The sequence below is a fragment of the Eubalaena glacialis genome, chromosome 17 (genome assembly GCF_028564815.1).
Source record: "Eubalaena glacialis isolate mEubGla1 chromosome 17, mEubGla1.1.hap2.+ XY, whole genome shotgun sequence".
Taxonomy (NCBI): Eukaryota; Metazoa; Chordata; class Mammalia; order Artiodactyla; family Balaenidae; genus Eubalaena; species Eubalaena glacialis.
In genome coordinates this window covers 80,051,770-80,075,893 of record NC_083732.1, presented here as the reverse complement: position 1 = coordinate 80,075,893, position 24,124 = coordinate 80,051,770, and positions in this window count along the sequence as shown.

Genomic DNA, 24,124 nt, shown 5'->3' with positions numbered 1-24,124 from the left:
TCAGATGTGTGTTTCAGGAAAGTGACAGGAGGGAGGATGGATTGGACAGGCTCAGGATTCTACACAAGGAGATCAGCTAACAAAGGAATGCAGGATTCAGGGGAAGAGGAAATGAGAGCTTAAACCAAGGTAACAGCAGTAGGAAGGGAGGATAGAGGGAGGACCTGAAAGGGAATAAGCAAAGGGAAAGAAACTCGGGGAGTGATGACTTGTGGGAGAGTTAACGAGATGAGAAGAAGCAAGGCTTCCATAATGGAATGATAAATTTTGGTTTACTAACTTTGTCTTCTTACTTGTAAGTAGATTTACTCAGAAGATGATCTCTGTGATTCCTTTTGATTCTAGCATTCGATTGTTGCTCTAATCATTTTGGGTTTGGGGTAGTATCAGCCTTCCTTGGGATAACAAGGGTCTTAGAATGGGCAGGTGGCTTCTCCTGAAGAGAACAGAGTGACCTTGAACTCAAAAACAAGAACTTGTGCAACCACATTGAATTCTGAATCAAGAAGATTTCTGTTTGCTTTGCATCCCAAGGTCTTGGCAAGAGGACCATTCTTTTGGGTTGATTTATTATAAATAAGACATTGTCCTAGCTGTCGGAGACTCCAAGGAATACATTGTGCTGCAGACAGCAGCCGTGATATGGGAATGGCTTTTACACTAAGAGAGAACATTTCTTTCTTTTTTTCAAGGACAAAAGTATAAAGCCACTAGAGAATTCACTTGGCAACCATTCTGAAACAAGGCCATCCCTTGGGAAAGAATGTCGCCCCCATATTCCAACCCACTCCATATGTTTAATGGCAAAAAAAAAAAAAAAAAGTAGCTGATAATTCACCAGTGTGTCCTCACCTGCTTCCTAAAGGTTTTTTAATTTGATTTACTTTTTTGAAAAAACACTTTATTGAGATATATTTCATATACTACAAAAGGATTTCACATACCATAAAAGGTACCCTTTTAAAGTAACAATTTGGTAGGTTTTTAGTATATTCACAAAGTTGGGCATTGATCGCCACTATCTAATTCCAGAATATTTTCATTACCCCAAAAAGAAACCCTGTGCCCTTTAGCAGTTATTCTTGGTTCCCTCTTTTCCCCCAGCCCTTGCAACCACTAATATTTTCTCTCTCTATTCTGCCTATTCTGGACATTTCATATAAAAATAAAATCTTATAATATGATTTCTTTCACCTGTCATAATATTTTCAAGTTGCATCTATGTTGTCTTGTGTATCAGAACTTTATTCCTTTTATGGCTGAATAATATTCCATCATATATACCCCATTGTATTTATCCATTCATCAGTTGATGCATATTTGTGTTATTTCCACTTTTTGGCCCATGAACATTTAGGTACATGTTGTGTGGATATGTGTTTTCAGTGCTCTTGGGTATATACCTGGGAGTGGAATAGGTAACTCTATGTTTAACTTTTTGAGGAACTGCCAGACTGTTTTCCATGGTGGCTGCACCATTTTATAGTCCTCCAAAAGATTTTGAAGGATGAAGTTGTGTAACCCATTTCTAAGAGTGGTGTCATATCAGTTTCCAGCAAGTGTAGTTCTTTGTTAATTTGCAAGTATATGTGTGTATGTATACACACATGTGTACATATGTGTATGTATATACATGTATATTTTGGGCTAGCAGTGATGAGTGATGGTATTGCCTTTTTTGTTTTTCTTTTATGATTACTTAAAATTATAAAATCATTACTTTTGAATTGCAAAGAACCTCGGAGAGTTTCAAGTCCCACCCCAATTTTATATGAGAAGAAACTGAGGCCCCCAGCAGCTCAGGAACTTGCTCAAGGCCACACATCATGTTGGGCATAGCTGGGATCAAACCCAGGTCTTCTGATTTGCTGGCCAATGGAAACGGTGTAGACCTGGTGGAAGTAGGTGGTAGGAGGCTGAGAAGGTACAGGAAGATGCTGGGGGGATGGTAGATTGTACATCCTCATGCACAAGCAGAGAAGAGGGCAGATATTAAAAACCAGATGTTACCACCAACAAAAAAACATGCACACAGATTTGTTCCCTAAAAGTGATAGTAGAATTGTCTATAGCTGCACTGCCCTATATGGTAACCACTAGTTACGTGTGGCTGTTGAGCATCTATTACTAGTGCAACTGAGGAATTGAATTGTTAATTTTCTTTAATTTTAATTTAAATAGCCATATGTGATTGATTAGTGGCTACCATTGGACAGTGCAGCTTTGGAATCATTAGATATTAGAACTAAAATGGAGCTGAGACTTAGGCCCAAGAAACAGAAGTTACTGGACCAAGAAGACCCAGTTAATTTATTGTAGAACCAGAACTTGTTCTTTTTATGACCAGAGTCAAGGTTATTGGAGTGCTTAGAAATGGAGAAGGGGAACTATATGCAGTAACCCTTTGCTACGGCCAAATAACATTGGATCTGTTTTCATACAGGCTATCTCATTTAATCTTTAGAATGTCCTGGGAGATCAGTAGAATGGGTAACTCCATTTTTCATAACCCCAAGCTTATAGGTGAAGAATCAGAGCATCAGTGAAATTAATCAGCTTGTCTAATGTCACCCAGCTAGTAAGCAATGGAGCAAAGATTGGAACCCAGGTCTTAGGCCAAAGCCCATTATATCTCTGAAAAGAAAGAGTTTTTTGGGAGAAAATTGGATAAAAGTAAGATGAGACAAGTTTTGTTGAGATAATAATAGCCTTTTCTGAAGATTGTTGTTGTGAAGGTCAAACTGAATAAAATGTGTGAAAGTACCTGGCCCATCCTAGGTGTTTAGTCTCTGCCGGTTGAATCTGTGCTGGAAGGAAGTAGTGGGTTTATGGCACAGAGGAGAGAAGAGGGCAAGGAAGACACTAAACTCCCAAAGCACAGTCCTGGGAAGCCACTGTTAGTGACAGCAGGGCTAGAACATCCCCTCTGGAATGTGGTTACAAATCCTTTCTTCATTTATCCATACATTCGGCAAGTATTTAACTGAGCAACTCTTACGCGCTAGACACTGGGTGTGGCATTGGGGATAGAACAGTGAACAGGAGAGGGTCAACCGTGCTAGCCCTATCACATGGTTGATGGAGACAGGGACAGAGAATTGCCCACTGGGTGTTATCTCTTGGAGTGTGTTGGGGCTTTGACTAGAGCAATTGCAGTGGAGCAGTGGGCAGAAAGCAAGCTTACACAGGCTAAAGGGTGACAAGGAAATGAGCACGTGGGGACAGTGAGTGCAGATGACACAGCTGCAAGGGATGTAAGGCTCAGGTTTTATCCTTGATGGGAATGGTATAATGGTATAATGGTAGAGAGGAGTATAGGCGGATGCAGTGGTGGTGGAGGGGAGGGCTAGAGGAGAGAGCAGGATTGGAGGGCATGGGCTTCAAGGCACAAGGGAAGCCGTCAGCAGGAGCATGGACCCTTCATCCATCAACACTGAAGGGAAGCCAGTGGGCGAGACCAGGTATAAGATTGTCAATATGGTGGTAGGACCATGAGGCAGATCTCTGTTGAGGTCAAGGTCACTGGCTGGGGGGGGAAGTGGGGAGGTGGGGGAGTTCTGATGATGGAGGGGGAGGCATGGAATCATTGTCCTGTAGCATGAGAAAGGAATGGAAATGGTGCCTCTAATTCTTTTTTTGAATTGAAATATAGCTGATTTACAATATTGTGTTAGTTTCAGGTGTACAGCATAGTGACTCAGTTATATATTTTTTCAGATGATTTTCCGTTATAGGTTACTACAAGATCCTCCCTGTGCTATACAATAAATCCTTGTTGCTTATCTATTTTATGTATAGTAGGGTGTATCTGATAGTCCCATGCTCCTAATTTATCCCTCCCTTTAGCACTGCCCCCCAAAGTGCCCCCTGCTCCCATCCTGCCCTCGGCCCACTCCCTCACCTTTTCCTTCTCCTCTTACTGCCGTCCCTACTTTTCCTGGAGCCAGAGACCCAGAGGATTCTAAAAAGTCAGAGCTTCTTCTGTCCACATGCTTCAGGAGGGGAAATAGGCCCAGAGGATGTGTCCAGCTCAAAGCCACACTAGACCCACAGGCTGAGCTGCCGCATGAACTAGAAATCCTTAACTCTCCAGCTGGTTCTTTTGCTCTTCTACCAAGACACCTCATGTTCTGTCCGCATTTCTCCCACCCCTGGATCCCAACGATAGTCCAGGTATTCATTCAGTATTTCCTGTGCACTTACGAAGTGCCAGGGTATGGGGTGCTCAGGTTTTAGAGCTGAGAAAAGCAGAGGCTCTGCCCCTGCACGACCACGTAATTCTAAGACAATGTGATCCAGTCCAATTCCACATAAGAAGATATTAGCTCAGCCTCAACCCTGGGAATTTAGATAGAAACACCAGGAGGAGCCCCTCCAGCTGGAACTTAAAGGAAGAGTAAGACCGTTCTAGGCAGAGCCTGAGCGAAGTCTCGGTTATGAATGTGTGTAGACTGCATGTGGCCTCATGGTTAGAAGTGTGGGCTCCGGAGCCAGATCACCTAGGTTTGAATCCTGACTCGGCTGCTTCCTGGCTATGAGACCTTGAGCAACTGACTGAATCTCTCTGTGTCTCAGTCTTCTCATCAGGAAAATGGGGGTGATAATAATACTTACCTCATAGGGTTGCTAGTGATGATTAAATAAGTGAATCCATAAAAAGCACTTAAAAGAGTATCTGCCTACTAATTACCGCACAATAAATATTAGTGATGATGATGTCAACTGTAATGATGATGGTGGTGACAGAGTGATGGGGTGTGTGGCTGCTAAGTTATGAAATTCCTGGTTTCCTGATCTGTCCCCACCGCTGAACAGATCACCTGAACCCAGCACAAGGTGTGGGGCAGAGTAGGTGCTCAGCAACCATTTTGGGGATGAATAAATGAATGAATGGCTGAGAAGAACCTTGGAGTTCAGAGCCAGACCTCTTAGATCACAGGAGGGGTCTGGGGTCTGGCTGGGGAAACCCATGTCATTCACTGGCTCTCCTCCACTTGCACCATCTTGTCCCAGAGCTCCACCCTGCTCCTTCATCTTCATCAAAGGGAAGCTTGGGGACAGATTTTGGGGAGAGGGGCAGCTGTTGCCTGTAATTTATGCTGTGTTTATTTTTTTCTCCCCCGTCTCCTCACAGGAAAGAACAGCTGGATGCAGCAGCCAGGTATGTTTGTGATTATGAAGCCTCTTCTTCCCACCACTGTGTCGGGACAGAGGGTCCAGTTGTGTACACTGTAGGGCCCCTGGACAGTCCTGCTGGTCGTGAGATAGAGTTTTGGGGTTCACTGCTGTTGCTGGTCGCCATTTTCCTCTGCCAATTTCATGTTAATTTACTCAAGAACAACTTAATTGTGATCATAGCAGCAGCCACACTTTGAGTGTTTCTCCTCTGGGCCTGGAGTCCTGCATGTGTTATCTCATGTGGTCCTCACATCCACAGTGAAAGATCGACTCTCGTGTCTTCATTTATGGATTGAGGAGACTGGGGCTCAGAGACGTTGAGTTACTCCACCTGGGTCACACAGCTACTGAGGAGCAAGACCAAAATTCAAACTCAGGTCTGAATATTAAGACCATGTTATTTCCATTATATCTTGCTTCGTTCGCTTCTTGGGCTCACAGATGGTTCTTTGAAAAGTGAATCAAGACTATAATTCATGATCCCCAGTAAACCATGCTCACTACAGGCTGCTGTGGAAGCAGGCTGAGCTTCTGCATAAGTCCTCTCTCTTCCTTTTGGTTCCCTCTCGAGAAGATGTCACAGTGTCAGGGAAACTATGGACCCTGCTCGAGATTGTAAAGGAAGACCATCTCTTGCAAACAGTTTAACTGTTTGTATACAAGTCACCCCTCTATATCCACAGGGGATTGTTTCCAGGACCCTCAAGGATACCAAAATCCGCAGATGCTCAAGTCCCTTATATAAAATGCCAGAGTATTTGCATATAACCTATGCACATCCTTCTGTGTACTTTCTAGATTAGTTATAATACCTAATACAATGCAAGTGCTATATCAGTAGTTGTAAACACAACATAAATGCTCTGTAAATAGTTGCCCGTATGTGGCAAATTCAACTTTTGTGTTTTGAAACTTTCTGAAAAATTTTTTTCGAATATTTTTGATCCTCACTTGGCTGAACCTGTGAATGCGGAACCTGCAGATATGGAAAGCCACCTGTATTTATAAATAGAAATAATTATAAATGTAAATATACGTTATGTATATAATATAGATTTAAAGTATTACTGTTGACAAGCTACCTGTAAAGCCTCTCAGTCAATCTCCTGGACACCAGCTCAGCTGTTGTCCTTCTAGAGCTGACACATTGGGCAGAGGAGGTGGTGGGACCCTGGACCATGTGTATGGGAACCACTTAATCCTGCCTGGAAGGAACAGACAGCACCAGTTAACTCACAGACAAAGACACAGTTTGGACTTTCTCCCTCCTTTATGCGGACTTTCAAATGGAAGGAGCATTTCTTGCTTGGAACCAGTCCGGACTCTAGGGGGCATTTGGGGAGATTGCAAAGGAGGGCTGACCACTGACGATGACAGTGTCAGGAGACATTTGCTAGAAGACCTGCAACAGCTCATGTCTCACAGAGGCAGAGCGGGAAGATGCCTCAGAGATCCTCCTCTGGATGCTTTTACAGAAATGAGTCCCCCCAAGAGGGCAGGCTCACCCCAAGTTACAGAAATCATGAGCTCGAGGGGTTACATGATCTCAGGACTCCCCGTGGAGTTCTCTTTCCCCCTCATCTCATGACCAATGGGGTTTTAAATCATGCAGGTGTTGACACTGCAAGTGAATTACTGCATTGACCTTTATATCCTTTTCTGTGGAGACACGAACAGAATTTAGCCAAGTTGGAATGTATGTGCAAAATACCGCTGTGCACTGGACTAGGCACTTTGGTTTCATTTGGGCTTAGATGCATTTTGCAGCTTTGCTGGCCATGCTTCTCCAGTTATTGAAAATGGGCTCTCTGAAATCTGCTCATCAACTTACTCGTGCCTCTGTCAAGAACTCTCCACTCTGCCAGGGGTACACACAGAGGGAACGTACATTCCATGATTTCTTGGGCTTAGAGTTGCTGGGTGTTTTCTGGCTCATCCTCTTCAGGAAGAGCTAGGTCAGTTACATAAGCCACTCAGCCTCCCTCATCCAGGCTCAGGGTGCAGCACTTCTGATTTGAACAACAAATAGGTTTGGCTGATGGATTGGCAGGTGAGATGGCAGGTGTGATTGTGGCCGTGAAGCTTGGAGGTGGTGCTGGAGATCTGGAGGAAGGATGGGTGAATTGTCGACAGAGGAATCAATTCTTTTACCGAAGAAGGCAGGGAGCAAGGAGACCAGAGAATGGTCAGCCATGTACGTGTGCATTAGATGAATACTTACTGGTATACCATTAGCTTCTTCAACAGGCTGCCAGCTAACTGGTGTTTCCATCTTACTTTATTGTTATTTCTAAATAGCCAGAATCAGATTTGGAGTTCATCTTTTTGAAACCTTCTAACACAGGTGGCCCACACATCTGTTTGTCAGCCCAAGGAAAGAGTTATATTCTCTTTAACTTAACAGCTCCTGGTTCTCTGTTGGGATAAGAAAGGGAACATTTTAGTCAGCTTGTTGGAAAGAGCTTATACCTGTAGTTGCTTATAAAGCTAGTGCGTGTTCCCACCCCCTCCCCCCACAAAGGGTCAAGAGAGCTGAGCTTCTTTGGTCCCAAGGATGGGACTGTCTTGACTGATTTGCTTTTATGCAAGCTTGTTTGAGGAACAGAAGCCCCCTGACTTCCTACAATGGCTGGGAGGTTGGCTTTGATCACTGTATGCTTCCTTCTCGGGATCTATAACTCTGAGAAGGAAGAGAGGCAACTTCCATTGTGGGCTTGGTAGGGGCTGAGCACTTTCCATAGATCGTCTTAATTAATTCTTGTAAAGATGGAGACAGTTGACAACCCACCGCCTCACCCCTTCTCACCTAGTTTAGATGCCCCACTCGTGGTGCCCTTAAGTAGGACTCAGCACTTCCCCTAAGGAAGCGTTTACTTTATTTTTTTTTCTTTTTTAAAATTTATTTATTTATTTATTTTTGGCTGCATTGGGTCTTCGTTGCTACATGCGGGCTTTTCTCTAGTTGTGGTGTGCGGGGGCTACTCTTCGTTGTGGTGCGTGGGCTTCTCATTGCAGTGGCTTCTCTTGTTGCGGAGCACGGGCTCTAGGCGCGCGGGCTTCGGTAGTTGTGGCGTGCGGGCTTCAGTGGTTGTGGCTCGCGGGCTCTAGAGTGCAGGCCCAGTAGTTGTGGCGCACGGGCTTAGTTGCTCCGTGGTATGTGGGATCTTCCCGGACCAGGGCTCGAACCCGTGTACCCTGCATTGGCAGGTGGGTTCTTAACCACTGCACCACCAGGGACGTCCCGCATTTACTTTATATACAGTCAAAACTTTTAAAATTCCCTCTTCCTCTCTACCCCATGAGTTTGATAGGGCTAACACTGTGCCTGAAATGTAGGATGTACTCCGTAAATTTGCTGAATGTATAAATGATTTAATGAAAGAGAGATTGTACAATCATTTTCCTTAGGAGGAAATTGAGCTCAAGCGTTTATGTAACTTACACCTAAGCTAAGGACAGAAATAGCCAAGATGAAGATTTCAGATATAGGTCTGTCCGACTGTATCAGACTATGGAGGCTGAGTCCCACCACAGCACAGGTGGTCATCATGCCCTCTTTGTCCTCCAGGAGAAAAGAGTGAGGTCAGTTAATCTAGCAGACTCTTGATCCTGGCGCTTGTTCTCTCTCGGCCAGGAACTCTTATCTCTTCGTTCCGCTTGCTCCTTCACTTCATTTGAGACTCTGCCAAATGTCACCTCCTGAGATAGACCCTCCTTGCCTCTCCACCACACCCCAGTCTCTACCCCTTGACCCTGCTTCAGTTTCCTTGTTAGCACTGATGGTTACCTAATCGATGATGCATTTGTTTCTTGTCTGCCTTCTCCACTAGATCAAATGCCTCCAAGGGGCTAGACTCTGTCTGTTTTGCTCACTGCTTTTCTCCAGCACCTGAAACAGTGCCTAGAACAGAACCTGGCATGTGGTTGGCTTTAAGTAGATATTAATTTACTGAAAAAGTGGGTGGATGGATAAATGGATGGATGGACGGATGGATGGATGGATGGATGGACAAAACCTTTATTCCCCAAGTGTCAGAAACCCAACTTAAAGTACCTTGGACTCAGAAGGAAATACAATGGCTTTCATAGTCACCCATCAGTGAGGATGGGAACCCCTGGGTGGGAAACAAGGAACAGGACCCTTCCAGAATCTCTCTCTTCAACTCTTGTCTGTGCTTCTCTTTTTGGTTCCACTATCTCAGCTGACTTTCTCCATACTGATAAGACTGTGGATGTGAGCAGTCCCAGAATCACATATTTTTTCCTCTTTCTTCTGTCCACCTGTTCTTCACCCAAGTCTAGTTTGAAAGATCCCAGGGAAGCATTTAGATTGGCCCAATTTGGGTCACATGGTCACACCTTGGTCTCTGTGGCTCAGAGAGTAAGAGGTTAGTAACAGTGACCAAACTCTAGGTCACGTTTCCACCAGTTAGGGTGGGTGGGTGTAGGTTCAAGATACTGTGTTTGGCAGCCCCCATTAGAGTCACTTGGTTGAAGTTGGGAGATCTGTTCTCCAATAGGATAGGGTTCTTTTTCCCAAAGAATAGGGGGTGACACATAGAGCAGACAAACATGATAGATGCCCATGACAGGCATAAATTCTACTCATAACTTTTCAAATTCCTAAAAATAATATTGCATTAAAGAACATCAACACTAAAACATACTGAGCCTCGTTTATTTTATAGAATATACCAGAGAAGACTTCGGTATTTTGTGTTAGGGATGTCATTTTGAATATCAATTATAACTATTCAGTAGACGTGCTATTATTAGCAGTGCTAATAATTAGGTTTTTGATAGAAACCAGCATTATTTTTTTTAACGTCTTTATTGGAGTATAATTGCTTTTCAATGGTGTGTTAGTTTCTGCTTTATAACACAGTGAATCAGCTATACATACAAGCAGCTTATGCAGCTCAATATCAAAAAAACAACCCAATCCAAAACTGGGCAGAAGACCTAAATAGACATTTCTCCAAAGAAGACATACAGATGGCCAACAAACACATGAAAGGATGTTCAACATCGCTAATCATTAGAGAAATGCAAATCAAAACTACAATGAGGTATCACCTCACACCAGTCAGAATGGCCATCATCAAAAAATCTACAAACAATAAATGCTGGAGAGGGTGTGGAGAAAAGGGAACCCTCTTGCACTACTGGTGGGAATGTAAATTGATACAGCCACTATGGAGAACAGTATGGAGGTTCCTTAAAAAACTAAAAATAAGAAACCAGCATTTTTTGAATTTGCAGAACAGGTAACTGTGTTGACGATAACTGCTTGCCTGGGCCCAATTGCTCACTTTGTGTTTTCAAACGATTCAATATGAACAGCAGCCTTCAGGTTTCTTCTCCTCTGTATCAGTCTTTGGAGAGGGAAGAGATTTATCCCATGCATCTTTATCTCCTATCTCATTATTATGTCCTTCCCATTGCAAACCTGTCAACCTTAGTAAAGGATCATTCTTTGGATCAAAGAATTCAAGTTATGATAACCTTTATTTATAAAGAATGCCTACTGTTTGCCAGCTACAGTTCTAAGCACATCTAGCCCCTCCTAGCCACCCCAGAAGGTAGGTAGTATTTTTAATCCCCATTTTACAGATGAGAAAACTGAGGTTCAAAGAGGTAAGTGACTTGCACAAGGTCATACAGCTAATAAAGTAGCAAGAGCAGGACTTGGATCCAGCTGGTCTGGCTCCATAGTTTGTGGTCCCAACCACTCTGCTGGTCCTCACAGTTGTTGGGAACAGTCACATAATCAGTCACTGCAGGTGTCCGCTTTTGTGTGTTGTTTTCTTCTACGCTTTCTTGGCTCACGTAGCTGGAGTCCCAGCCATGCGAGGGGGCTGTGCAGGCAGGAAAAGGCACAGACCCAGAGTCTTCTACGGCATCAAGGAGTGTTTAGTCAGACCTTGTAATTCACATTTTTCCTTCTCCCTGTGACGTCAGCCACATGAATTTCCTCTCACAGTGTGATGGATGATGTTGGCAATAAATCTTCCATGCCCTAGAATCAATGACTATTAAAGGTGTACAAGAATTTAGAGATCAGTTAATCTAATCCCCCAATTTTACTGATGAGAAAATTATTACCCAGAGCAAAGTAAGAGCCTTGGACACAATCCCATAGCTATATGTATTTTCTCCTGCCATCCAGACCCTGCAGCACTGCTCCCAGGCTACAGAATAACTGAGATTTGGACCAGTTTTAATCTCAGAGTGATCCCTGGCATGTCCTACGGACTTAGTCTCAATTTTTTTTTTAATATTGGGGGTTGCCTATTTATAACACCCCTTTCTCTCTGAATTATGAACTAGTTGAGACATAGAGGAGACAGGGAAGGATCGAAATATAGGCTACATTTGCTGGGTGAAGCAGGATTGGCTCTGGGGCGGCAGTGAGCTTTGTAACACTTCACGGTAAGCCTGGCCTTGGGACCAGCACAGGCACAGAGCAGAGACTCTCCCAGCCAGCCACCTGGGGCCATGGCCTATCTGACCCTGTGGGTCACTGAGAGCAGGAGAGAGAGACCGTTCGTGACCTTGAATACAGTGCTGACCTTTAGTATGGAAGCCTACCCAATCAAGAAAATGGGCCCAGTGGCGATTACACACTCAGCATAACCCAATCAGATAACTCACCTCCTGCCATGGGGAAAAGCCAGTAGAAGGCTAGAGGTTCATTAGTTCTTCTAAGAGTGTGGAAATTCCATTTTTATGATGTTGCCAAAATACAGGAAAGGGTGGTTCCCCCTACCCTTCATGTAGCCTCCTCACTACCAATGAGCACATCATTCCTTAGCACACGAGGATGTGTCACGGGCTCTGACTTGGCTCCGTCCGTCTGAAAACAGTGCACGTGTATCTACTAAGCCCTCATTGTCTGCTGTGTTAGTTTCCTGCGGCCGCCACAGCAAATTATCACAAGCTGGGTGACTGAAATCAACAGAAATGTATTCTCTCACTGTTCTGGAGGCTGGACGTCCAAACTTAAAGTGTCATCAGGCCCTGCTCCTCGGAAGGCTCTGGGGAGAATCCTTCCTTGCTTCTTCCTCGCATGTGGTGGTTGCTGGTACTTCTTGGCATCCCTTGACCTTGTAACCCATCACCTCCATTCTCTGCCTCCATCTACACATAGGCTTCTTCCTTCTGGGTATGTTCATGTCTCTGTATCCAAACTTCCCTCTCCTTTCACTTACAAAGACATTACTCATTGAATTAAGTGCCCACCCTACTCCAGTAGGAGTTTATCTTAACTTGAGTACATTGGCCAAGACTCTATTTCCAAGTAAGGTCACAATCACAGGTATCAGATGAGGGCTTGAACATAGCTTTTGCAGGGGGACATTCAACTCTCTACATTTGCAAAAGGTAAATGTGATGGATCTGCATGTGGTGGGAAGCTGTCTGAGCAGACCTAGAATATGTGATTTTGAGATGGACGTTTATGAGAGCTAGATTTCAGTGTCCCCCATGCAGATGAAGGTGCCGGGGCTCAGCAAGGGGAAACAACGTGCACAGGGGCTGAGATCTGATCCTCTGTGTGCCCGGCTCCCTCCAGACCTGTGGTCCTCTCTCCTCTTGAACAAGGGACCAAAAATAACCAGGTGGTAGAATTAGGAGATAGTCATAGCAATAGGGGCTGAGACAGACTCCAGAGTTAGACTATCAGACTTCAAAAACTGGCTGCTCTGCTTATTAGCTGTGTGATCTTGAGCAACTTATGCAACCTCTCTGTGTCCTCATGTCCTTATATGTGGAAGGGGATAATAATAGTACTAACCTCATAGGCTGCTTGGAATGACGCCTGTGGTCCAGCAGAAGTAAATGCTCACTAGGGATTAGTTCTGCTCATTTGGTATATTATTCATCCACGAGATTTGGAAACATGCGAAAAATAATTCTTTTAGGAAACCAACACAGAAAAATATATAGTTTCTCACTCTTGCATCAGTGTGTGAGTCTGCGTGTCCTCGGAGCACCAGCTGCAAATGTTCTGGAATCGTGCTCATAGATCTCCAGACATACTGGATCAGAGAAAAACAATAGATCCTTGAGCTCAGCAGAGCTAACTTTGCAAACCTGTCCAGATGAGAGTGAACCAGATCAATATATCAGGGTTATTTTAAAATCACAATGTTCTTCCTACAGCCCAGGAGTCAGTCCTATCATGACCCTACCTCCTGGTCCCTGCTTTATCCACCGTTTTCCTTCCTCAGCCCAGACAGTCCGTTAGGAACCAGCAGCCCCCTGGCCCTCGGCTGCCTCATCACTAGAAGGCAGAAGTCGGACCAAGTGATTCCTATGCCACTTCCTGTGTGTTGTGAGTTTGTGGCCACAGTAGCAGAATTGGTCCCACATTGTTTTGCCACATTAGACAATGTGAGTTACAGGCCACTTGGAAGATTTTTTGACTGTATGATTTGGGCACATTGCCAAACCTTTGTGCCTCAGTTTTCTCATCTATATAATGGTTATAGTAAGAATACCTACCTCCTAGGGCTATTGTAAGGATTAGGTGTGAATAGAGCCTTGACCTGGCAAATACTACGTAAGGTTTTTTTTTATTATTATTACTGTCATTATCCTGATTGACACCCACATTTCTGGGTTTTGTGTGCCGAGGATCTTTTCCACATGCTGTAAGGCCAGCTTAGGAGTCAGATCAGCATAGGTTTGAATCTTAGCTTGGCAATGGTTTTCCCCTCCCTTCCTTCCTTCCTTCCTTCCTTCCTTCCTTCTGTCCTTCCTTCCTTCCATAACTCAAGCATTAAGGGCCCTGCTTTGCCTCAGGCCCTAGAGATTCCCAGGGAATTGGGACTCACAGTGAAATGGGGAAGGCACTCACAGTCTGAGGGGGGAGGCGGATATGTCAACCAGAAAAGAACAATGTAGTGTGGAGAATGCTGGTATGGGGCTATTACAGACACAGGAGTACAGAGAAGGAGAGCAGAGGAAGGGAAATCTAAGTTCTACCTGGAACAACACATCAGGAGAGGATCCCTGAGGTGCTTTCCTTTGACTTGACCGTTAAGGGCTGAGTGGCTTTACACGGGGCTGAGGGAGGGATTAGGGTTCTAATTTTGTTCCTTCCCTCCTTCATTCTTTCATCCTTCAGACTAACAAGCATTGAGTCCCTAGGCCTGTCATCTTTCCGTGGGCCATCTATTTCTGTATGAGAAATCCCTAGAAACACCAACTCATTAGGTCAGTAAACAACAGCATGCAGATGCCCCGAGAAAAATGTGCAAAATACCTAAATAAATGAGTCTTCATTTCTCTATAGAGGAATTTATATCGTAGCTAGAAACAAAGGATTTGAGTTCTCCTAGCTCTACCGTGAAGTACCAGGATGCTGACGACCACTCCATTTTCATTGTCATCTAATTCCCAATTAAGATTTCTCATTTTAATGAAAAAGAAACATAGGCGAGATAGCAACTTTCATTCATAGTTTTTTTCTCAGAGAGAAAAACAGGGCACCAAAGCCTCAAAGGTTTGGCATGTGGATGGTGACAGATTTTTATTCTCTCTATGCTTTCTCTGCCTTTTTCAGGGTAGACCATGGTGCTAAAGGAGCCTTCTAAAAGGGGGCTGCTGATCTTGTGTAGGGCTCTACCTTTCCCATGTGTAAAGACGGAAGGAAGAAAGAATGAAAAAGAGAAGGGACAAAATTAGGGCTTTAACTCCCGTAGGTGGGATTGGCTGCTCTGTGCGGGTTACCAGTTTGTGCTCATTGAGCTGAACAAACAGAACAAGACAGATTGACCATTTCTTCAAAAGACTGTTCTCTTGGCTGCAGCGACACTGTACTCTTGGTTTATCCATCATCCATCTATCCATCATCCATCATCCATCCATCATCCATCCATCTGTCCATCCACCCATCCATCATTCATAATACATCATCCATCATCCATCCATCCGTCATCTATCATCCATCAACCATCCATCCATCATCCATCATCCATCCATCATCATCCATCTGTTCATCCATCCATCCACCTATTCAATGAATATTTATTAAGACCCTCCTGTGTACCAGAAGCCCTTTTAGGGAATATGGCTATGAATAAGAAAGATAAGGTCCCCAACTATTTATTTGACAGGATGCCTCTCAGTCTTCCTAAAAGTAACTTGTCCCAAGCTCAAATTTAAAAAAAAAACAAAAAAAACATATTTTTAGCTTCTCCAGGACACACGTGTCCAACAAAGATGGCATAAGGAGGCAGAGAATATAGTCAAGTTGGTCCCAAACAAAGTTGTCCACTAAGCACTATTTGCCTCTGATATATTTTAACCTTACCTATTAGGTTGTCTCCCTTCCAACTTCTCTCTGATATCACAGCTTCACTGACACCTCCTTCCCACGATCTCATCTTATTCTGTATCCTGGATGGGAAGGGCAAGAATTGTATTTAAAAGTACCACTCCGAGGGTTCTCTTTGTATTTTGTTCATATGAACACTTTTATGAGTTTTTAATGTGCAAAAGTGGGCCCAAGAGCTGAGTGTGAGAGTAGAGACAAAAGAGAGTTTAATTGAATTGGAAGTGAGAAGAATCTAGATTGGAACAGAGGAGGACTCAACCCTGGAGGGAGTATATAAGGAGGAGAAATGGGAGGGGAGAGGGGGATTCAGAATCCCGCAGGAAGGTATAACCACTGAGAAATTTTCCCAATGGAGAGAGTCTAAATGATTTTTTAATTTTAATTTTTTTAATTTTAAGTTTCTTAAAAAAATTTACATGGTTCATTAGTCAAAATAATGTAGAGGCAAACAGTGAAACATCTTAGTACAACTTCCATCCCTGTCTACCCCATTCCACCCTCCCACCCCCCAATAAATAATCTTTTTCGGTTTTTAGGTATCTTTCCAGTGTTTCTTTAGCACATACACACCAAAATTTATTTATATTTTTATATTCCGAATTCCAAAAGTATTTTAAGAGTGATGTCTAATATTCCACTTAAGCTGTTTGAGTTGTGAGGTAAATCCTCACCATTTACTAAAATCCGCTTCACACCACAGTCTTGTATCAAGTGTGTATGTGTGTGGTTGTATGTGTGTGAAGACAAGGGACTGCCAAACTCAACTTCTGATTTCCTCTCCAAACCTGTTTTGCTCCTTTTGCTGAACTGAAAAAAAATAGCATCACTGTAAAAAAAAAAAATGGTGTCCCCACCCACCCACTTGTGTAGCCAGAAACCCAGGAGTGGTGCCTTACCTGTCTCTTTCCCTCATGGCCACATAGAATCCATCAAGGAAGACTGTTGGGGTTCTTCTCCAAAATAAATGTCCAAGTGCTGGTCTCCTTCTTCTTCTCACTGCAGTCACCCAAGTCCAAGGCACCAGCTTAGAAAACTTCAGTGGCATCTTCTTTGGTCTTTCCTTTTTTCCTTGCTTTCCTCCAATCCATTCTCCATGGAGCAGCCACTGTGTTCCCTTTTTTAAAAAAAATGTTTTATTATGGTAATATACACATAAAATTTACTGTCTTAACCATTTTTAAATGTATATTTCAGTACTGTTAAATATATTCATATTGTTGTGCAACCAATCTTCTGAACTTCTTTGTCTTATAAAACTGAAACTCTGTACCCATTAAACACCAGCTCGTTTCCTCCTCCCTCCAGCCCCTGATAACCACCATTCAACTTTCTGTTTCTGCAGGTTTGACTACTTTAGACACCTCATATGAGTGTAATCATACAGCATTTGTCTTTTTGTGACTGGCTTATTTCACTGAGCATAATATCCTCAAGGTTCATCCATGTTGTAGCACGTGTCAGAATTTCCTTCCTTTTTAGGGCTCCATCGTATGTTTATACTGCGTTTTGTTTATTCATTCATTCTTCCATCCACGGACGTTTGGGTGGTTTCCGCCTCTTGGCTATTGTGAACAGCGCTGCTATGAACATGTGAATTCTTTTTAAAAGCAAAGTTGATATCCTCTTTCCTTCTTAAAACTCTTTGGGTGTCTCCAGGTAGACCTAGGATAAAATAGAAATTCCTATTTTCCTCTTCCTATTTTCGAATTCTATTTCTAAAAATCCCTGACCGATCTGGCCTCTGATCCCATCTTGCCCTTTGTCCCCCATTCACGTATTTTCGGTCACGTGCGCTCCCTTCAGTGGCACAAACCAGTCCTCACACCCTTTGCACCCACGTGCAAGCCTTCTGCCTGGAGAGCTCTCACGCCTTTTCTTTGAAGTCTTGCTTCTTCTTACTCTTCCAGGCTCAGCTTCCATGTCTGGGGCACCATCACTTTGAACCTGAACCACTGAAACTGGTTCTCTAATTCTTCTTCCCATCCACCCCAGAGGCCTTCCCTGACCACCCTACCTAAGGTGACCGCCTGATATTCTGTGTTACTGCGCTCTCTTTGTTTCCTGGTGTTGACTGAAAAAAATGCACAAGCTAAAAGTTGAGAATTACTTTTTATTCGGCAGACTTTCTGAGGACTTAAACCCTGGATGCAGCCTCTCAGATCGCTCTGAGGGACCGTTCCAAAGAGCATCCAGGATATATAGGAGTTTCTGCCACAAAGACCAGGTGGTCAGAACATCGAAAGATGTTCATTAAAGAAAACCAGATATCTCAGGTTAAGGAATTTAGCACTTTTCTATGTATGGGAAGATACAAAAGTCTGGACTCGTTGAAATCATTCCATTGATAGGCACCTCAGCTCTGTAGGGCCAGTATCTGGTGCTTTCTCACCCTGAATCCCCTCAGAGTGCACCTTGGGGGGCATCGTGTTTCTATCCTGAGTTCCCTCAGTGTTCACCTTTGGGGCAGCTGTAATGTGATGGCTTGATGGCTGCAACATCCTTTGTTTACTGATCTGACAGGCAACATTTTCTTCATTGACACTGGTCAGATTTTCAACAATATATATATCTGTTTGCCTATCGTGTGATTTCTTGACCTTATTGTAAGCTCACTGGAAGCTGAAAACCATGTCTGTTTTAGTCACAACTATTACCTTAGCAAGTTACCAAGAGCCTAGCATTTTCAAGGTGTAGAACACATTTTTGTGGAATAAATACATAACATTAGCTCTATTTTACAGGTGAAAAAAAAAACGGAATCAGAAAGAGTTAACGCCTTACCCAAGTTAAAAATTATTAACTGCAGGGCAGCGATTTGAACCCGGTTCTCTTCTCCCAAAGGCAACACTCTTTCCACTCTACAGCGCATCCTCCCTCAGCTGAAGTTGGGTTCATTTTCTTAATGAGAAGGTCAAATATTATTATTCCTTCCTTCTTTCACCCAACATCATAACAGTGTTTTCAGTGCTTACTATGTGCCAGGCACTGTGTTAGATGCTGGATCATTAGACAAAGTACAGTTTCTGAACAAATAGCTTACGCTTTTGGTTTCTTATGCTCAGCTCCGCTGACTTTTTGGGTGGGATAAGTTTTTGCTGTGGGGCTCCCCTGTGTGCATTGTAGGAAGTTTAGCAGTATCCCTGGCCTTGACCCACTAGAAGCCAGTAGCACTCTCCAAGTTATGTCAATCAAGTGCGATTCCAGACATTGCCAAATGTCCATTGGGGGCAAAATGAGAGAGAGAGAGAGTCCCTCGAAAGTCAGAGATTTCATTATGGTGGCCAAGTGCCATGGTTGAGAAAAGTCTCTAAGAAAGCACAGTGAATGGATATCTAATTGGACCAAGAGTGGAAGTGTGCCTTGGGACTGATGTTTGGACGAAGTTTCAGACAAAATGTCGGTCTTTTGGATAAAAGAAGGGATGAAGGTTTTCCTAGATACAGGTCGCCACTTGTGTCAAGGCTGGGAAGTGTGAAATCAGGGAACTGCATGGTGTTTAACACAACTTAGAGTTCCCTGGGGCAGGAGCCCAGGGCAGGGACTGAACAACTTTGCCAGGAAAGAACAGCCTTGATTTTACTTTTGCCATCCCTAGTCTCTATTTCCAGTTTTCCCAATTCGTGTTTGGAAATCATTTGTCTGCACTTAACAAATCAGGGACCCCGGCTTTCCAAGGGAATCTGATGTCAGCTTCAAGGAGAGCTTTTCTTGCGAGACCTGGCATAGCCTCCAAACACACGGCCTGAATCATGCACTAGAAATCCATACGGAGAAGGGCAGAGATGGGTTTTGAGTTTCAAGGATGAACTTTGCCTTGCACTTGATTATCCTTTGGGGTCTTGGATTTCAGGCAACACAATTAAGAAGTAAGCTGATCACTCACTTTGCTGGAGAAAGGATTCCGTAAGCCTCTTAGGCTCGATGGCCGTAATTCAGAGCCGAGATTTCTGACTTGTGCCCGATGCATCTGGATTCCTAACGCTGTCAGAATCCATCTCTCATAAAACGATCTCTGTGACCAATGGGGTATTAAGCGAACATAGCCAAAGCAATTCAGACTGTTAGAAGTTGCAGTGAAACATTTAAATGCCAAACAAGCGAATCCTAAATCCCAACAGAGATAGAACCAAGAGAGTTCTTTCATTATCTGATAGTCAGCAGTTATCCTGAGATTTCAAATCAGGACAAAGTGGCTGCCATTACTTTTTTGACTTTTGTCTTGCTTAGTTTAGAGTTAAGCTTCTCATACACTTATCTCCTGCCGAGGTCAAGTTCTGTGACAATGGTGAGTGTTTGAGACTAGCATTAAGAAGAAGTACTGTAAAATAATACATAAATCCTGAGAACTCATCTCAGTTCATTAAAAAAAAAACCAAAACACTTTTTTGTGGCTCAGGAAATTTTATCCATCCTTTTCACACATCATTAGCTTTCTCCTGCTTCTGTAGGAAGAGGATTATTTACCGAGATAATGGTGACAGCCAGCATTTATTGAAAGCTTCTCACATCCGCATCCCAGACAGTCGGCTAAGCACTTTACACGTATTCCCTCACTTAACCCTTCCACAACCACATGTAACATGGGCTGGTCCTCATCATTGTGCCCGTGAAGAAGCTGAGGGCCAGACGGCATGAGTTCTGTGTCCTAGGTTACATGTTTTCTAGGATGTTTCCCCTCAGGCCAGTTTTGCCCCAAAGTCCTGACCATCAGGCTGTGCTGAGCAGGGATGTGGGGTGGCTTCAGAGATGACCAGGCAGAGTCCTTTCTTTGCCAGGACTACACAGTCGAGTGGGGCGGGCGGGTGTGGGAACGTACAGCCTCTACCCTATGTACTAAACACGGAGACGGAGAAAAACACAGCCTGTCTTTGGAGCAGATGGGGAGAACTTAGTTTCCAAGAGGGGACCCTTGGGCAGTTTTAAAGGGCAGATGGGAATGAGGTCAACTGAGAAGGCAAGAAAGGGTATGGCTGAGTGCACCAAGGCATGCAGGAGGGGACTTGGGGATGGGCAAGGGGCTTGGTACCGATGGAATGATGGATCTGCTTGGCGGTATAGCAAGGCAGGTAGGCAGGGGCCAGGAAGCAGAGGGCCTGAGAAGTGACAGACCTAAAGTCCCCTTTTTCCTTAGCTCATGGCTAGGAAAGCCTTCTCTGTGTGTTCAGTTGACTTCCTGCCTTGTTCAGTATTTTTGGCCCCTGGACCCTGATTTATTCTCATTAGTCATTTACCTAGTACTGGTCAGGAAACCACTCTGAAAACTTTGACCAGCTCAGGAAAGATGGAGTCATCTGAGTACTGGCATTTCTCTGAATTTACTCCGGGCATGTACATGTATTCATGTAACAATGCCGGGCGAGAGAGAACAGTCCAGAAGGAGTCAGGTGTAACAATTACTCATCCACTTGTTCGTTCATTCATTAATCAAATACTTCTTAGTGCCTTCTCTATGCCAGGCTGAAGACAAGAAGCATTGCAGACATTATCATATGTAATGCTCCCCAAATCTCTGCGAAGCAAAGTGTTGTCAGGCCCACGTAACCGATGAGGACCCGGTGCTCAGAGAGCGTAAGGCGCCTGCTCGGCACGAGGTGCTCCCACCTCTGCAGCTCCAACGCCAGGACCTCCTCACCAGCCCAAGCCACAAAGATGGCAGCAGCTTCTGGCACGAAGCACGTGGCTGTCATAACCAGACGCAGACTTTAGAAATACTCAGTTATCTCAGGCTGATGCAAAGCTGACTTGACCACCCATATTCATTTGTTCACTCATTTCTCCCACTAGTACATGCACACCTGCTGGGTACCAAGCCCCGTGTGGGTGATGGAGAGAACGCAGCTGAGCTGAGTGTATTGATGTGTGAAACAAGCACTATGGGTCTCTCTGGTCTGTACCACACAAAAGGACTTCCCTCCTGTGCCCACTCAGGTGAGGGGCAGAGGCTAAGAAACAGAGGGAGAAATTACTATTTATAGAGCACCTACTGTATCCCAGGCTCCACGCCAAATCCTTGACAGGCATCATCCCACTGCAACCAAGTGAAGTGGGACGTGCTTATCCCTATTTTAAAGATGAGGTGTAACTGAGTCTGGTTAAGGTCGCAGATTTGCCCGAGGACACCTAGATGGTTTCTGCACCAGGGCAACTTTCTGTTGGACTCATTAACTGTTTTTTGTGCCAGGAAGACTTCTGGCAGTACGATGAAGTCCAGGGACCCTTTCTCAGAATAACAACTTTGAATCCATAAATAAAAGGCAGACAGTTACAAAAGAAACTGATTATGTTGAAATGTAATTACCAAAATATTTAAACTTTTGAGATGCAGTCGTATACGTGCTTCTTTGTGATGAATCTAATGGCATGATGTAGTGGCAGGTTGAATACTACCATAATTTCAAAGCAGTGACGAGCATGGCAATACCTGGAGATAACAGGATATAAAATGACCTGTGATTTCTGTTGTGGAAAGTCACAGGATATGGCTGGGGCATTGAGGATATTACTGGGGTCTATTCATACATTCGTAATTGAAAGACATGCTAATTTTCAGTTTGAGATTAGTGAATTAAAATCTAATTAGTAAATTAAAACTGCAGTGTTTTTCCCATCCAAGCCCATGGACCTCCCCCAAAGTTCTGTCCATGGCAGGGTGTCTGTGGACACCAGGTTAGGGTACCTGCTTTGTGTCATTTATGTCATTCGGTTCTGTTCAAGGAACACTTGATCAAGCTTTGCCTCTGTGAGTCACTATCTGGGCACCACGGAGTGGTACAAGGGAAGTTATTGATGCAGAGGAGATGGGAGTGGAGGATGAAATGAAGCTTTGCTGCCTGCTACGACGGGCTGGCATTTTATATCCTGGATCTCGTTTAAGCTGCACTTAAGCATATGAGGAAACTGAAGTTCACAGAAACGCGCCTGAGGTGTAATAGCTAGTCAGTTGCCGAGCTAGGATCTGAACCAAGCCCTGTCCCATTGCAAGCCGCTCAATCAGATTGCGCCTTGGAGGCGCGAGTCCCACTCCGGCCCGCGTGGAGGAGGATGGGTGCGTCTTTATGGAGAGGGGCGGGAAATTACGAAAGCCTGCACTCAAGGAGGAAAATTGTTCACTTTTGCTTATTTTGTAGCCAAAAGCTGGGTCTCTTGGATCGGGTTCGCCTTTCTAATCCTCGTGGTAGCAATACTAAAGGAAAGCTATTTACCCCTCTGAATGTAGATGCCATAGAAGAAAGTCCTTCTAAAGAACCAAAGCCTGTTGGCTCAAACAATAAAGAGCGTTTCCGCACCGCCTTCCGCATGAAAGCCTACGCTTTCTGGCAGAGCTCTGAAGGTAACGCCCTTCCTCTTCCTCACCCTGTCTCCTCCATGTCACCTTCTCCCACCCTCTTCCTTCCTCTCCTCCCTCCTTCCCGCCCTCCCTCCCTCCTTCCCTCCCTCCCTTCCTCCTCTGCGGAAGAACCCTGCAGTCTACAAAGTAGCCCTTTCCTACTGCCCTGAATCAGCTTCTCACTTGTCTTATCCTCAGCCCCTGGGCTGTGATAGGTCCCTGCACTCACTCCAAGAGCAGAGGGCCCACGTTAGCTGTTCTCCTGGGCCAGGGTCACCACGTGTGTCTGCACAGCCCCTCCAGGGAGGCTTGGGACATACCGCCATGGATCCTAAGGGTGGCCCTGATGACTGCATTGCCATGGAGGTCACCTTGAAGGATGGAGAGGGGCCAGGTGCAGAGTGATCTGGACACCTGGGGAACTCAGCACCCCCAGGGGTGGGAAGAGGTGTTGGAAAAGTGCCCCATGGGGGCTGTAGGAGCAATACATCTGTGTACCCCTCTCACTTATGAAAAGGGAGGATGAGTAGGGCTCAGAAAGTGACCACTCCCCAAGTCAAGGTCACAAGGATAATGACTGACAGAACAAGAATCTAAACCCGGTCTGTCTGATAAACACCCACGTGTGTCCCTTTGCTCCCTCCAAAGGGCCACTCTGGAACCCTGGAATTCACATCACCTCCATCCTAGCCTTCTCCCCCAGCAACAGTCCTGACCTACAGGCACCTCTGACTCAGACTTCTGGATAACGGAAGGGAGATGAGGAGAAAGTCTGAATGACATCACAACTGGAGAACGCATCGGGGTTTCTGAAATGGGAATGGAGATTCAGGAGGTTGAGTTTGGATGGCTCTGACCGAACCAGGTCCCCGAGCCTTTCCGAGTACTGTGGCCTGCCGTTGATATGTGTGTCTCCTTCCCTCCCAGATGCCGGGACGGGCGACCCCATAGCGGAAGACAGGGGCTACGGGAATGACTTCCTCATCGAAGACATGATCCCCACCCTGAAGACCGCCATCCGAGCCGTCAGGTAACGCCCCCTCCTCCCTACCTGTGGGCCTCCCGAGGCCCCAGCTCAGCTCCCACAGGATGCGGTTTTGTAAAGTGCTCTTGGGCTTTGGGAAGGTGGGCAGAAGATCCCTCAAGTAACCCCTGAGTCAAGTCCAGAGACTATGTCAATTCTAAGGGAGAGGCTACGTTAGCAGGTCATCCTGGGAGACTCTTGCTCTCCGTTTTATAAAAATGCTTCCACAGGTCCCTTACAGTGTTTCCAACTG